The following is a 16,384-nucleotide window of genomic DNA, read 5'->3' as shown; positions in this document are numbered from 1 at the left end:
TATCTTTATGATTGCTTTTATATAACTAGTTTGTATTAAGTAATCATAGCAGGCTATTATTGTCATGTTCAGGACCGGATTTAAACACTTCATTAATGATTTTAATATTTTAATAAAAAAAACTATACATTCCCAGTTTAAGTATGACATATTTACTTACATTCATGGTCTTGGTTCATATAAGACTACACCTCACTTTTAGGAAAATATAAGATTTTCCTGGTTCAAATACATTCATTTTGTACAATAACAATTTACAACATCATTCTTAAGAAAATATCGGATTTTCTGGAAACAAACGCAGACTTTTCAAATGACATTCATCTACACAAATAACAGCTTATGAACTCACCAACTTAAATGTTGACACTTTTTCTTTGAAATAACTTGAATTCTCAGGAAATCGCTAAACCAGGTTAGCAACTGCTTTTGAAGTCTTACGCTCAGGCGTTAGTTTAATCTTCTGGACATCATATTGTAATTAACTTTTGTAAACATGTAATACTACAATCATGTAAACTTTTCAATTATGTATATGATGGTTGTTTGTACTTTCTTTACTATTCAATTGTTATGATACTGTACATGACGTCCTCTGCCCCCGAATGTTTTCGCCATTCTGGTTTGGGGGTGTGACAGTACACATATCTTTTATTCTTAGGCCCCGCATGACATCGGGCACCGCCCACTATACACATAGACATATATCACATAATCATACTAACACATACAATAATCATAAACAATAGCATACGATACAGTCATTGGGCCTCGCCCGACATCGAACCCCGCCTGGTATACATAGCAGCGCATATTACATGCAAGGGTCACATAGACTCCTAGCACCCTAACATAATTCACAAGGGTCGGGTTTGGTGCCTTAGACCCGCTAAACCCAGTGAGGAAACTCACATCGACTGTTGAATCACACTACTAAATCTTTGGCCGTTGTCCGACGAATCCCCGAGCTATCAATACCAAATAACATCCAATTAATAATTGGATTCCAATCCATAACTATCAGTCCATAATTAGGATATAAAACTATTTTACCCCTTACCTAGTTTGGACCAAGACTTAGGCCCAAACCTAGAATCCAATAGGCCCAAAATCCAACTAACCATTCAAGGCCCATACTTGGCCTAATTTTCCAAATTAGGCCCAAACCCTTACATGGGCCTTACCCTAAAGCCCCCCAATTCTCCTCGTCCAAAACACTTGCACTCAGATGGCCAAACAAGACCCCAAACATCTAAGTCCAAAGAATGGCCCAAATTCGAAGCCCAAAATGCTAAGTCCAACAAACTGAGTATAAAGGGGGTACTCAGTTGTACACTAAGCATACATGCTAAATGGCTTGTGCGCGGCGCGTACAGACTTGTATGCCCAGCGTACTCATCTATTCAGCCAAAACTCACTTTTAGCACTTAATGCTTCAAACCAAAAGTCCAAACCACAGATCAAGCCCTTAATAAGCATCTAGAACCATAAAGTCACTGACTTGGTGACTTTGCATGCCCTAAAAGGACCCAACTTCAAGATGTACCAATCTACTTTCACTAAATGGACATATTCTCATGCATGGATGATTCTAAACCCTAAATATGCCAACTTTATGAACCTTGAACCTCAGAAACACCAATAGTGGCAACTCATAGCCTCTGGAGTGGTTTCAAACCACTAGATCTCATTCATGGTGCCAAAAAGGGTCCAAACCCCATATAAACTAATGCTAAGCTTCTAATGAACAAGGTCATAGCTTTTTACCTCAAACAAGATGTAAATGGAGTAGAGAATTAGGATCCACAAGCTCTTCCTTGATCCACAACCTTGCACCAATCTCCTTCTTCTTGATAATGAACCAAAACACACCAAGATGCACACAATGAGCTCAAAACAATGAAAAGGTATAGGGTTTAAAGATGAGGCTATAATGTCGGTGGAAGCTGAGAAATGAGGGTAACATCAGCCATAAGTGTGATTATATATTTTCCAAACCCTCCAAATTAGGTTTTAAGTTAGAGCACTACGTTGGGCGTAGTTTGACGTACGCTGGGCGTAGTGCCTTAGCCACCCGCATTCATTAACCCATTACGTTGGGCGTACGCCATACTACGTTGGGCGTACGGAGCCAGACACGTGTTTCTTGCAACATGCACATGGGACCATTTTGCAAATAAAAATTAACACAAGGGTCAAAGGTATAATACCTGGAAATTATAATGTTTTTATTATTATTATTATTATTATTATTATTATTATTATTATTATTATTATCTCCTTACGTCTATATAATGCCTTTTATTTATTTAATTTACTTGACAAACTCATAAAAATTTAGTCTTTAATTATATAATTACTCATTATTATTTATCAACCCCATTTTGAATTCATTAAACGGAATAGATGCTACACATTGGTATTAACTATGAAATTATAATTTTTATAGTAAGCTGGTATAAATATTGTCATTATTTCGAACTATATAATAAGATATACATCTACCAAAACAAGATCATTATAATACCATCTAGCTTAGGTCAAGACTTTATTTCATTCTTTCATAGAAGGTTGTTTGATATGCCTCTTACTAGGTCTTATAATAAGTGTTCGGGTCTAATTTGGTTAGATTCAGACAATTTGATACTACAGTTAGAATCCTCTGATGCGGTTCTAGACATAACTCATGGTGACTCAATCATGTCTTGACTCAATCAGATCTGATTCGGTCCTAGACTATCAAACAACCTCTTACTTTTTCTTTTCCCTCCCACACTCCACAATGCCACTCAACCACTCCCTCCTTCTCGTAATGACTCCCCTCTGCTTCCCCACATCATACTCCATCCAGTTTTTTATTTTTTCCTTTCCACCTCACCAGCTCCTACTTTTTCAACATATTTAGTGTTTCAAATTGGCACACACAACACTTTTACAAGATCTAAACCTTAAACCCGTTGTCCTGACACGAACTTGACATTAATTAAATGGTTGACACAATACGACATAAAAATTTAATGGATGAGATTAGGATGAAACTATTTAATACCATTTTGTATTTCAACTCGATACTACACACCATGTTTGTTATGTCTAATCAATAGATATTTGAAGTAGTTTTTAGTTTATATAAGTTTGTTTGTTTAATATAATTTTTTTTAGTCATATTCTTGAATAAACTTTGTTTCTTTAATTTTAGTGTTTTTTAATTAAAAAAAAACTCTTCATCGCTTTCAAAGCTCATTGATGAATTGATGAATACAAGTATGTTTGGCAGAACTAACTAGAAGGTATAAACTTTATCTTTTGTTCTTTTAGAAGTGTTTGGGTAAAATGGTTTAAGTTTTTAAATGTTATAAAAAATACAAAAATAAATGCCAAAATATCTCAAAAGTCATTTTAAATAGCTTTTGAATTATGACTTATGATTTTTTGTTTAATATAAAACTTTTAAGGTCCTAAAAAATTTCTTTAATTTCAAGTTTTTCATGTTATGAATTATTATTTAGTGAATGACTATTGGATTCTCCATATTCCCCCATTACTCTCCATAATTAGTGAACATTATAGCAAACATTATTATGTGTTTTATGAGTGTAGTTATGCACCACTATAATGAGCATTCATATCATACATCACCTTTCATCTTATTTGTCTAGGATAAATAGTGAATATTATGTATTGTAAAGTTTGATGATTTCATCACAAGTATTGGAATAAAAGTTCTCTCTACTCTCATGTCTTTCTTTACTCTATAACTTATCTTGTTATTTGATCATATTTTATAACACATTATCAGCACGACTCTACCATAGAGCTTTAACTCTTTATCGCTCTTATTATTTATTTTCAGGTATATATTTTTTATAAGTTTACATGTACAATGCTTACAAATTATTTTATGCAATTTATTAACTAACAATTCTTGAACTTACAAGTCTTTATTTTGATTAGTATTTTCACTATGAAAAACTATGTTATGCTAGAGAAAATTTTCTCTACTTTCCATGCCACCAACATGCTCCTGCAGTAGCAATATCGTGAGAAAGATTTAAAAAGAATATATTATGAATTAATCTCATTTCTTCTTGTGGCTGAATAAAACTATGAACTATTGATGAAAAATCACCAACCAATCCCGACCGGTTCTAGTGCATTCCCTGAAGTGAATGCAATATCATATAATCATAATAGTCATGGGTATAATCGAGGTCGTGGAGGTTATTATCATAAAAAATAACAAGATTACAAGCAACCACCAGAAGTTGGAAAATAGCAAAAATCCACATCCTAATGATAGAATTGGTCAAGGAAAAAAAATTGAAAATGTTTGTCACTGATGTGGAACGACCATTCATTGGTCCTGTACATGCCGCTTACCAAAGCATTTTGTTGATCTTTATCAAACTTCTCTAAAATCTAAAGAAAAATAATATATCAAAACAAATTTTATTCAAAGTGATATTCATGAAGATCAACCTGAAATGACACATTTGGATGTTGCCGATTTTCTTGTCTACCCAGAAGGGACAAGTGGTGATATGGATGGTGATTGAAGAATATTGTGTAGTTTTGTTTCATGACATTTATTATGTTTTTATGTCATATGTCGAATGTTTCTTATGTTTTATTTATTTATTGAAAAGAAATATGAATATTCGCAAAAGAAATAAGGAAGATATATTTCTTGCAGACAATGCAATAACATTCTGCTTACTTATCAATTAGAGAAGCAAATGTTAATATAATAACAGGTAATACAAAAATGATTAAAGGCTCCGGAAGAGCAAATATAGTATTACCATAAGTGACAATAATTACAATTGGTGATGCATTATTTTTATTAAAATCACCAAGAAAATTATTAAGTTTTAAGGATAATCGGTCTAACAGATATCCTATTGAAACAACTAATGATGGTAATAAAAATTATCTCAATATTACAAAAATGATATCGGATAAGAAAAGTTTTTTGGAAAAATTACATGTATTGTCCTCCGGATTGTACTATACAAATATTACAATGATTCATGCTATTGAAAATATTACAATGATTCATGTTATTGAAAATAAAAACGGTATGATATTACCTTCATAGTTTGGCATGACCGGTTGGGCCATCCCGGATCAATTATGGTATATAGAATAAATGAAACTTCAAGTGGTCATTCCTTGAAAAACCAGAAGATTTTTCAAGATAATGAATTGTGTTGCATGCTCTTAAGGAAATTAATTTCCAGTCCATCATTGAACAAATTTGGGTATGAAAGTCTTAGTTTCTTACAAAGAATTCAAGAGGATATATATGGACTAATTCATCCAACACCATGTGGACCATTTAGATATTTTATGGTTTTAATTGATGAGTCAACTAGATGGTCACATGTGTGCTTGTTGTCTAGCTGTAATTTGGTTTTTGCAATATTACTTGCATAAATAATCAGCCCAAGGGCACATTTCCACGATTACCCAATTAAGATAATTCGACTTGACAATGTTGCAAAATTTTCATTGCATGCTATTAACGATTATTGCATGTCGATTGGATTGAACATCCTGTTACACAGTTTCATACGCAAAATGGTCTAATTGATTAATTAATCAAACACCTTTAATTAATTTCAAGACCATTACTAATGCATTATAAACTTTCTAATCAACATAAGGGCATTAAATTTTACATGCAACATCACTTATATGCATAATGCCAATTAGTTATCATGAGTTCTCCCCTATTCAGTTGGTTTGCGGTCAGGAACCAAATATTTACCATCCAAGGATATTTGGATGTACAATTTATGTACCCATTTCTCCACCTCACTTCACAAAAATGGGTCCTCGAGAAGAATGAGAATTTATGTTGGTTATGAATCTCCATCTATAGTAAAATATTTAAAATCATCAACTAAAGATTTATTTACAGCTATATTTGATGATTAATATTTTGATGAATCATATTTTCCAACATTAGGGGGAGAAATAAAGAAGCTGGAAAATAAAATTTCTTGAAAGGAATTATCACTTTCAGTTTTAGATCCTCGTTCAAGTCAATGTGAACTTGAAATAAAAAAGATAATTCCTTTACAAAATGTAGCAAATCAATTGCCAGAAGCATTTACTGACCCTAAGTGAGTAACAAGGTCTCATGTACCAGTTATACATACTCCAGTTAGAATTTATATTCTACAAGAAAAAAAATACAACTACAAATGAATCTTAGGCACACCTGAAGCGTGGAAGGTCAGCCGGTTCCAAAGATAAAAATCCTCAAAAATGAAATGGAGCAAATACAATTGATGGTCCAAAAGAGAAAACAAAATCTCTTGAAAAGATTAATGAAGCTCTAGAAGAGCCCAATGACATAACAAAAGAATATAAGGTACCTGAAAAAAATGAAAATGATGAGATCTCAATAAATTATGTCATCACAGTTTTTGGACCTGTAGTCTATACACCAAACAGAGCAAGAGCAGTGGGACACGAATGGGTATTTGTGCGCAAAAGAAACGAGAAAAAATGAAGTTATGAGATATAAAGCAATACTTGTTGCACAAGGTTTTACCCAAAGGCCCGAAATTGATTATGAAGAAACGTATTCTCTTGTAGTTGATGCAATTACATTCAGTTATTTTATAAGTTTAACAACATATGCAAAACTGGAGATGTGTCTAATGGATGTATTTTACCGCTTATTTATATGGTTCACTTGAAAATGATATTTATATGAAAATCCCAGAAGTGTTTAAGGTGATAGAAGCACAAACTTCTAATTCTCGTGAAGTATATTTGGTAAAATTAAATAAATCTTTGTATAGATTGAAACAATTTGGCCGTATGTGCTTCAATTGTTTTAGTACATTTCGGTTGAAAAAGTGCTATAAAAATGATCCATTAGGCCCATGTGTATTCATAAAAAGATGCAGATAAGAGTTTATCATAATTGATGCTATTGTAGATGATTTGAACATAATTGGAACTCCTAGAGAATTGGAAAAGGTCACTTCCTGTTTGAAAGAAATTTTTGAAATGAATGATCTTGGTAAGATGAAATTCTATTTGGGTCTTCAAATTAAGCACACAAAAAATGGAGTTTTTATACATTAATATCTAGAAAAGGTGCTAAAAAGGTTTTATATGAATAACTCACATCCATGAGTAACCCGAAGGTGGTAAGGCACTTAGATGCCAAAAAGGATCAATTTCAGCATCATAAAAAACATGAAAATCTTCTTATTCCAGAAGAACTATATCTTAGTGCTATTGGTGCACTAATATATCTTACTATTAATACAAGACCTGATAAATATTTTGTCGTAAACTTATTAGCAAAATATAGTTGTTGTCCAACAAGAAGATACTGTAATAAAGTCAAACACATTCTTTGATATCTTCGAGGTACAATGGATATGAATCTATACTAATCAAATTCTTAAAATGCGAAGTTAATTAGTTATGCATATGCTGGATATTTATCTGATCCACACAAAAAGGTTATTTATTCACTTGTGGAGGTAACGTAAATTCTTGTCATTTTGTTAAACAAACTTTAGTTGTTGCTTATTGATGTGCACAAAAGTACCCACTAATTTTAATATTTATAACCTAACAAACTTAGACTATCTATGCACTTATAGGCAGTGTACCTAGTCAGATTACAGTATAGCTTAGGTAAGTCGGGTGTCGATCACAGGGAACGATGGATTAATTTAATATATTTGATTATAGGTTACAGGTTACACGAAAATAATAAAATGGTTTAATAAATCAATTAACAACTCTCGATAAACTAACAGGAAAGCACATCTCTTCAGGTACTTGGGTTTAGATAAATTACACCTTAAAACATAGACAATTGCATACATAAATTCATTTATTCAATGTTCACCGATTCCTAAAATGATTAGATTCGCGTTCACTATAACTAATCCTTTAGCAAACAAGTCAATTCAAACAGTGATCAGTTGATTAAACTAACATGCTTCCTAGTGTTCAGTTCGTATCAAGCAAGACTTGTAAATATAGTTAATCAATGTAGACATTTAATCAACCTCTTGTTGATGGTCATCAAACAAGGCTCACACATTAACTTACTTATTCTCAAGTTAATTCTAGTTTCACATTCGTTATTTCTAGTCTTATAATCTCGATGGTCATCAAAAATCATAAGAGACAAGCAATCGAGCAGATGTTCAAGCAACTCAATTCACTTAACAATTAACAGAAAATAATCATCATTAACACATGAGGATCTTTAAACAAGCTTGGCAAGATAAATTAAACACAAATAAACTATTTAATATAGCAATTAGTCTAATAATCAAAGCTTCATTCAATCATAAACACAAAGTAAAAGGTTTTTACACCTAAATCAGAAACTAAATACAGAAAAGTACCACCATAGAATGCTAAACATGGTCACGTTAGCAATCCATATGATAACCAACATGTATCCGCTCTCCAATCCTTCCGATCTCCGCTTCCGTTAGCTTAACGGCCTTCCGGCCGCCTTCTAGACCCTCAAAACGGCTTAACAGAAGTTAATTGTCGACTAAATTAGGTTAGAAGTCGAATCCTCCTTCCTGGTTAGCTAAAAATCGATATTTATAATCTTTGTGGCCGACCTAAGTACGCTGGGCGTACTTAGGATTACGCAGCACGTACTCAAGATAATCACGCGATCAAGTCTATCCGGTGCAAAGGTGTACGCGGCGCGTACCATTACCTTACGCGGGGCGTACTCACTTTTTCAGCAATTTTGATTTCTTTTAGCTTCTAAGCCCGGTTCCCGATTCAGTCTTTTCTTTTGTGCTTCATTGACAACAATTAGCTGCAAAACATAATTCAAAGCATTATGAGTACTTTTTAGTTCTAAAATAGAATAAATAAGGCCAAAATATTAAGATAAAGTGCATAAAAATATATATAAAAATACACATATCAAAATACCCCACACTTAGCCTTTGCTTGCCCCCAAGCAAATTTACTTTTATTTTACCAATATTGCACTAAACAATCCTTTTAAAACTCAGCCATTATGCCAAGACCTCAACGCGTACATTTGTGTCTAATATTTTCCTAAAGTACCCCCCATATTTTAAATACTCACAATCTTCATAAACACTCGCCCACTTTTTCCGAACAATGCTCATTTTATGCAACCCTCCGAATCCATCCGCAGAAAACCTCCTAATCCTCAAGGTATTTTTAGTTGAGCAACCTAAGCATACATAATCTAGAATTACAATTTATGATACCACTATGGAGCTTTATTTGAATTCTTCATTTCTTTGGCATTTTGATCTTTGATTTCTTTGAATTCAACACCTTATTTGATTTGATTTCTGGTATCTTCAACTTTTTGGATTTCTTCAGAATTTTGATCTTTTGATCTTCACTTTATTTGCTCCAAAATTCTTCAAACTTTTTCGTAATTCTCTCTTTTTTTTTCACATGTAACTCACTTTTTTCACTCAAAACCCTACATGCTTAAGCAGAGGCGCTCAACCTCAACCTTTATTGGTTAATGATAATAATTTTCCTGGATACATTTCAGGTTTAGGCTGCTAAACATATTGCATCCCTCAAACCAAGCGGGGTTATGTTTTTGTTCCATGATTTCACTAAAATAAGGGAGACCACAAATGCACTATAACGTATATTGGCTCAACTAAACATTTGAGTTCTCATCGGATCATTTTATACAATATTAGCAAAATTTAAATTATTACTAGATTTTCTAAATTAAACTATTATTTCAAGTTTTAAAATTTTTTAAAATTTTTAAATTTTGTAAATTCTAGCAATTTCATTTTTTCTTAATTTTAATTTACTTTTACCGATCCCCTACCCCACACTTATTTCATACAATGCCCTCATTGTATGCTAAAACAAATTAAGAACATAAAAAGGGAGAAAAAGGAACAGACTCCCCTGGGTAGTTGTGGCGAGATCGAATGGGGCTGCGACAAGTTGCTTCAAATATCGCCGAAAGACTGAAAACTAGAACTGCTGCCTCTGAATTTGCTGAAAAATAAAATCAAGACCGCCATCTTCAAAAATGTGGTGCAAATAATGCAAAGCATAGTAACCATGACGTGGGAAAGTGTCGACCACGTCGTCTCGTCAAGAATGACATCCTCTACTCGCGATGAAAAATCCCCCATAACATAGGAAAGTGTCAACCATGTCATGGCAGCTGGGACGATACGTCTTCCTCGCGTCGAAATAAAACTCTATGGTATGGGAACTGCTCATCCATAGCATAAGAGTCAAAACATCGTAACAATGCCAATCTTCAAAGCGATCGCTTACGAAATAAATATGCACCCCACACTTATGACAAATCGTGGGTCTCGACTATAATCTTCAACTCTCATACCGCTCTCTCTAGCAACAGTCGGACCTAGCTGCTGAACTTACTGCCAGCTTCCTAAGGGCGAAAATTCTGCAGAAATCTAAACAACCAAAGAGCATCAACATGGAAAACAAACTAAAACTAAATCAAAGTTTAATTACATACCAAATACTAAAAACTAAACTAAACTAAAAATAACACAAAACAAATAAAACAAAATAAAAAGGATCACTCGTCATCTTCATCATCATGTGGCTGTGTCCCAGAAGTACCGGCCCCATCAAATCGTGACTGGAATGGTGGTGGAAAGGGAACCGAATACTGAAACCCCTGATGGGCAAAGAATGCGTTCAACGCATTCCCTTGCCACCGCTGTTGCATGTCCACATGTGCAACATACTCGCTAAGACGATCAATGCCCTGAGCTAAGTAGCGCATATCGATCTCCCGCTCAGGTCCCTGCTGCGCTCCCCAAGGAGCAGGTCGACGCCGCTGGACCCGTCTCGGCTGTGGCTCGGCAGCACCCTCCTCTTCTGCCTCATCATCTGCTCGAACTCTCAAAACTCCATCTCCACCCCGCTCCAATACGCGCATCGACTCCAATAGCTGAAGACTCATCGGCCTCATGTCGTGAAACACCATCGATCTCGTGATCTCACGTGTCATCAACTGGTATGATCGAGCTAACCGTGTGATAAAATGCCCTCCGCATATCGGGCTATCTCCCCTGAGTCCTCTGGCCCTCCGTCCCAAGTATGCAGCTAAAGCAACTGGAAGGTTCAGGTGCCTCCCTGGAGTAACTAGTGCCCATAGGAAATACAAGTCCGTTGAAGGCACTCTCTCACTATTCTTGTGATGCGTGAGAGACATAGAAATCAACCGGTGCAACATTCGGTATGTAGTGGACCGAATCATCCCCCCTCGAGCGGTAGATGGTGTATAAACTCCTCCCGTAATCTCGGCCCAAAAGGTGTTCTCATTATAGTCCTCCGGCCGTTCCGTGAGACAGTCAGCAAGGAATGTCGGGAAGTGGACACTCCTCGTCTCGTCGGCTGTGTAAATACCCACCCGAGTCGCAAGCTCTATCACGCTGCATTCCCGGCTCACTCCTCCCAGTCTGAAAGCAAAGGTTGTCCTGTCATCGAGTGGCTTCCTAGGATCATAGGAAACTGTAGCGTAGAACTCCAGCAAAAACTCCCGATACACAGGCTCCTGGATCCTGAACAAACGCGCCCATCCCTTACACACAAACAATTCCACACCACTCGCGTCCGAGTGTGTGTATTGCAAAAATTCCTGGATCAATGCATCAAGTCCAGTCCTGGTAGCCAACTCCCAGTCGAATGAGGGTGCAATATCAATCTCCTTTGTGAGAAGCAAGCTCAAGTTGGTGACATAACGCGCCCGGGTAGCATCGTTCAGCGTTTGCGGAAATTGTAAAAAGCGATGATCGGTCACATCCTCGGGAGGGTTGGTTCTTTGTGTCCTTCGAGCCATAATCTGCATTAAAAAAAAAAAAAAAAAAAAAAAAAAAAAAAAAACACAAAACCAAACCAAATATCACAGCATTAATAGATTTTTAAACCAAAAAAATGGGGGTGGATATGGCATTACGCTGGGCGTACATCCAGCGTACGCTGGGCGTACGTCCAGGCTTGTAATTCTGTGTCCTGGTCCCAGTCCCTTTCTTGTGCTAAATTCATAATCCGTATCCAAACAAACACAGCAGGGGCATATATGAGAGATATCGAGCATAAGGTTTGTGTGGTCCAAAGGCATAAAAAAAACGGAACTACCCAAATAATAAACCATCGTTCCTTATTCATTCAAGATTAGCAAACAATTTACAAGGAAACTTCATAGGGGCAGTTAATCGGAGTATTCAGGACATACGCATGGCGTACGTCCCCAAGCTTCAATCGATGGGTGTGGGACGGGTTTAAGATGAAATTAGGTCCAAGGGTTTAGTGTATTAACCGAAATTGGTCCATTCAAGCCCTAATCAACACATACATTTGCGAAATCGGTCCTAATTCAAGAACCCCATAAACCCTAGATTTCGAGCAAAAGCTAAATGCAGCTTATTCCACCGATTGAAACACAAATACATGATATTGAGTAACCGAGAAGCTTACTTGTGTGTTGGATTTAACAAGAAACGAAAAAAAAAAATCGAGGATCTTGGAGGCTTCTTCCGTCCACAGCGTACGCGATAAAGGAGATGGGGTTGAAAATAACAGCGAAGTCAAAGGGTCAAGATATATTTACCTGGTCGTCGTTTTACGCGGGGCGTAACAAAAGGATACGCGGGGCGTACCTCAATCCCCCTGAAATATTCATCCGCGATTCGGGGCTCATTACGCATGGCGTAATATAACTTACGCGGGGCGTACGTTTAATTTTCTTCCTTCCTTTTTCTTTAATTTAACTTCCTTTTCTTTTTAATTATTTAATCTAGGGGACTTAAAACTTATTTATTTTTTTTTTTTTTAATTTCTTCAGCTAATGATGACTTCACGATGAGTGATAAAAAAATTAAAAATGTGAGACATCATAACCACTTATCTTTGTCGAGATCAAACGACAACGGTTGATCAAAAACCTTTGCATGCAAGAATTGGTTACGAAAATACCCGCTTTCGGGACCCGTTAGAATATTTCCCTTGTTTTCCTTGCACCTTTAACTAAAAGCGGAACAAGAAGTGACCTAACTAGTCAAGAACAGCAAGAGCTCGGTCTTCCACTTAACCACCACAATACGCCTTGCTATACTACGCCTCATGGATTGAGTAGGACAAATCAACAAAGTAGTAGGCTAAGCAGGTCAAGAATTCCCTAGTCGCTTTCATTCCCGAAACCCATGCAAAAAGTAAAGTCAAGCAATGTGTACAATCCCAAATTCCTGCAAAATAAAAACAAGAACCTTCCCGACAAGTGAAATGATATCATCGAAAATCAAACAAAAAATAAAAACTAAAAATAAAAACTAACTAAAAACAAATAACGAATAATCAAATAAAATAAATTAATGACAAGCCGTTCCCCGGCAACGACGCCAAAAACTTGATGTGCACAAAAGTACCCACTAATTTTAATATTTATAACCTAACAAACTTAGACTATCTATGCACTTATAGGCAGTGTACCTAGTCAGATTACAGTATAGCTTAGGTAAGTCGAGTGTCGATCACAGGGAACGATGGATTAATTTAATATATTTGATTATAGGTTACAGGTTACACGAAAATAATAAAATGGTTTAATAAATCAATTAACAACTCTCGATAAACTAACAGGAAAGCACATCTCTTCAGGTACTTGGGTTTAGATAAATTACACCTTAAAACATAGACAATTGCATACATAAATTCATTTATTCAATGTTCACCGATTCCTAAAATGATTAGATTCACGTTCACTATAACTAATCCTTTAGCAAACAAGTCAATTCAAACAGTGATCAGTTGATTAAACTAACATGCTTCCTAGTGTTCAGTTCGTATCAAGCAAGACTTGTAAATATAGTTAATCAATGTAGACATTTAATCAACCTCTTGTTGATGGTCATCAAACAAGGCTCACACATTAACTTACTTATTCTCAAGTTAATTCTAGTTTCACATTCGTTATTTCTAGTCTTATAATCTCGATGGTCATCAAAAATCATAAGAGACAAGCAATCGAGCAGATGTTCAAGCAACTCAATTCACTTAACAATTAACAGAAAATAATCATCATTAACACATGAGGATCTTTAAACAAGCTTGGCAAGATAAATTAAACACAAATAAACTATTTAATATAGCAATTAGTCTAATAATCAAAGCTTCATTCAATCATAAACACAAAGTAAAAGGTTTTTACACCTAAATCAGAAACTAAATACAGAAAAGTACCACCATAGAATGCTAAACATGGTCACGTTAGCAATCCATATGATAACCAACATGTATCCGCTCTCCAATCCTTCCGATCTCTGCTTCCGTTAGCTTAACGGCCTTCCGGCCGCCTTCTAGACCCTCAAAACGGCTTAACAGAAGTTAATTGTCGACTAAATTAGGTTAGAAGTCGAATCCTCCTTCCTGGTTAGCTAAAAATCGATATTTATAATCTTTGTGGCCGACCTAAGTACGCTGGGCGTACTTAGGATTACGCAGCGCGTACTCAAGATAATCACGCGATCAAGTCTATCCGGTGCAAAGGTGTACGCGGCGCGTACCATTACCTTACGCGGGGCGTACTCACTTTTTCAGCAATTTTGATTTCTTTTAGCTTCTAAGCCCGGTTCCCGATTCAGTCTTTTCTTTTGTGCTTCATTGACAACAATTAGCTGCAAAACATAATTCAAAGCATTATGAGTACTTTTTAGTTCTAAAATAGAATAAATAAGGCCAAAATATTAAGATAAAGTGCATAAAAATATATATAAAAATACACATATCACTTATTCTAACCATGCAGAGATTATAGCAATTTATAAGGCAAGTCATGAATGTATTTGGTTAAGAATTTTAACTCAACATATTTGCAAGAATTGTGGTCTAACTTCTAACAGGGATGTTCCAACCATACTATATGAAGATAATACAACTTGTATAGCTCCATTCAAGGAAGGATTTATAAAAGGAGACATAACCAAGCATATATCACCAAATTTTTTCACTCATGATCTTCAAAAAGAGTGTGGCATAAACATCTAGAAAATTCAATCCAGTAACAACTTTCCTGATTGGTTTACTAAAGCACTTCCTACATCGAAATTGAAAAGATGGTACGAAACATTGTTATGCGGTGCTTCAAGAGAATCAAGTGATGTGCTAATCAGGGGGAGTTGGAAACAAATTGTACTCTTTTCCTTAGCTATGTTTTTCCCACTGGGTTTTCATAGCAAGGTTTTTAACGAGGCAATTGTTTCCAATATCTATTATTAATCGTGTACTCTTTTTCCTTAATAAAGGGTTTTTCCCATGAGGTTTTACTGATTAAGGTTTTAACGAGGCATGATACAATCGTCATTCAAGGGGGAGTGTTATGAATTATTATTTAGTGAATGACTATTGGATTCTCCATATTCCCCCATTACTCTCCATAATTAGTGAACATTATAGCAAACATTATTATGTGTTTTATGAGTGTAGTTATGCACCACTATAATGAGCATTCATATCATACATCACCTTTCATCTTCTTTGTCTAGTATAAACAGTGAATATTATGTATTGTAAAGTTTGATGATTTCATCACAAGTATTGGAATAAAAGTTCTCTCTACTCTCATGTCTTTCTTTACTCTATAACTTATCTTGTTATTTGATCATATTTTATAACATTTCATTAAAAATTTGTTGGAGCATGTAAATGTTCTACAAATTATGAGTGATAAGTTAGGATATTTATTTCCCTTTATTGTATTGTTGGTTTCTCTCTCCCTGTATATAGAGAGAGTTGGTCATTATAAAAGTAAGAGTGCACTCACAATGTAGTTTCTAGAGAGAGAAAGTGTGGTGGGATTTCTCCCGCCAAGGGAGATTTATCTCTCCCAACAATGTTCTTCATGTATTATTTTTATCTCTTTTCTAGTTTATGGAACTACTCATCTTCATGTTCTTCATTTTTATGTTCGTTAAATCTCAAGATATTATTTATTCCGCATCTACCGATCATCAAGATGGCTTCAACAATTTGTATCAGAGCCGTACCTTGAAGGTTCAAGTGACTAGTTCAAGGGAACGACTCCCCTTTAGTGTTTATCTTGAAGATCTTTTGGATTTTTGCAAGAATTTTCGAGTCCAAACCGGAAATTTTTATGATGGGTTCTTCTATTTTTATGTGTTGATTCATGCTTAAAAGAATAAAAATAGTTGCTAATTCTTGTTCATTTTTATGTTGGAAAATCAAGTTTACAATGTTTTCTTATTATGTTGTTGAAGAAAAGAAGAAGAAGAAGGGAGAAGAAATTTTTGTGGTCTCTAAAACTGTTGAAGAACTTGTTCTAGGAGATGTTTATTCTTAGAAATGAGACACAAAATTA

Source organism: Lactuca sativa, chromosome 9, assembly GCF_002870075.4.
Source record: "Lactuca sativa cultivar Salinas chromosome 9, Lsat_Salinas_v11, whole genome shotgun sequence".
Taxonomy (NCBI): Eukaryota; Viridiplantae; Streptophyta; class Magnoliopsida; order Asterales; family Asteraceae; genus Lactuca; species Lactuca sativa.
The sequence above is the reverse complement of the archived record's forward strand: the minus strand, read 5'-3'. Positions refer to the sequence as shown.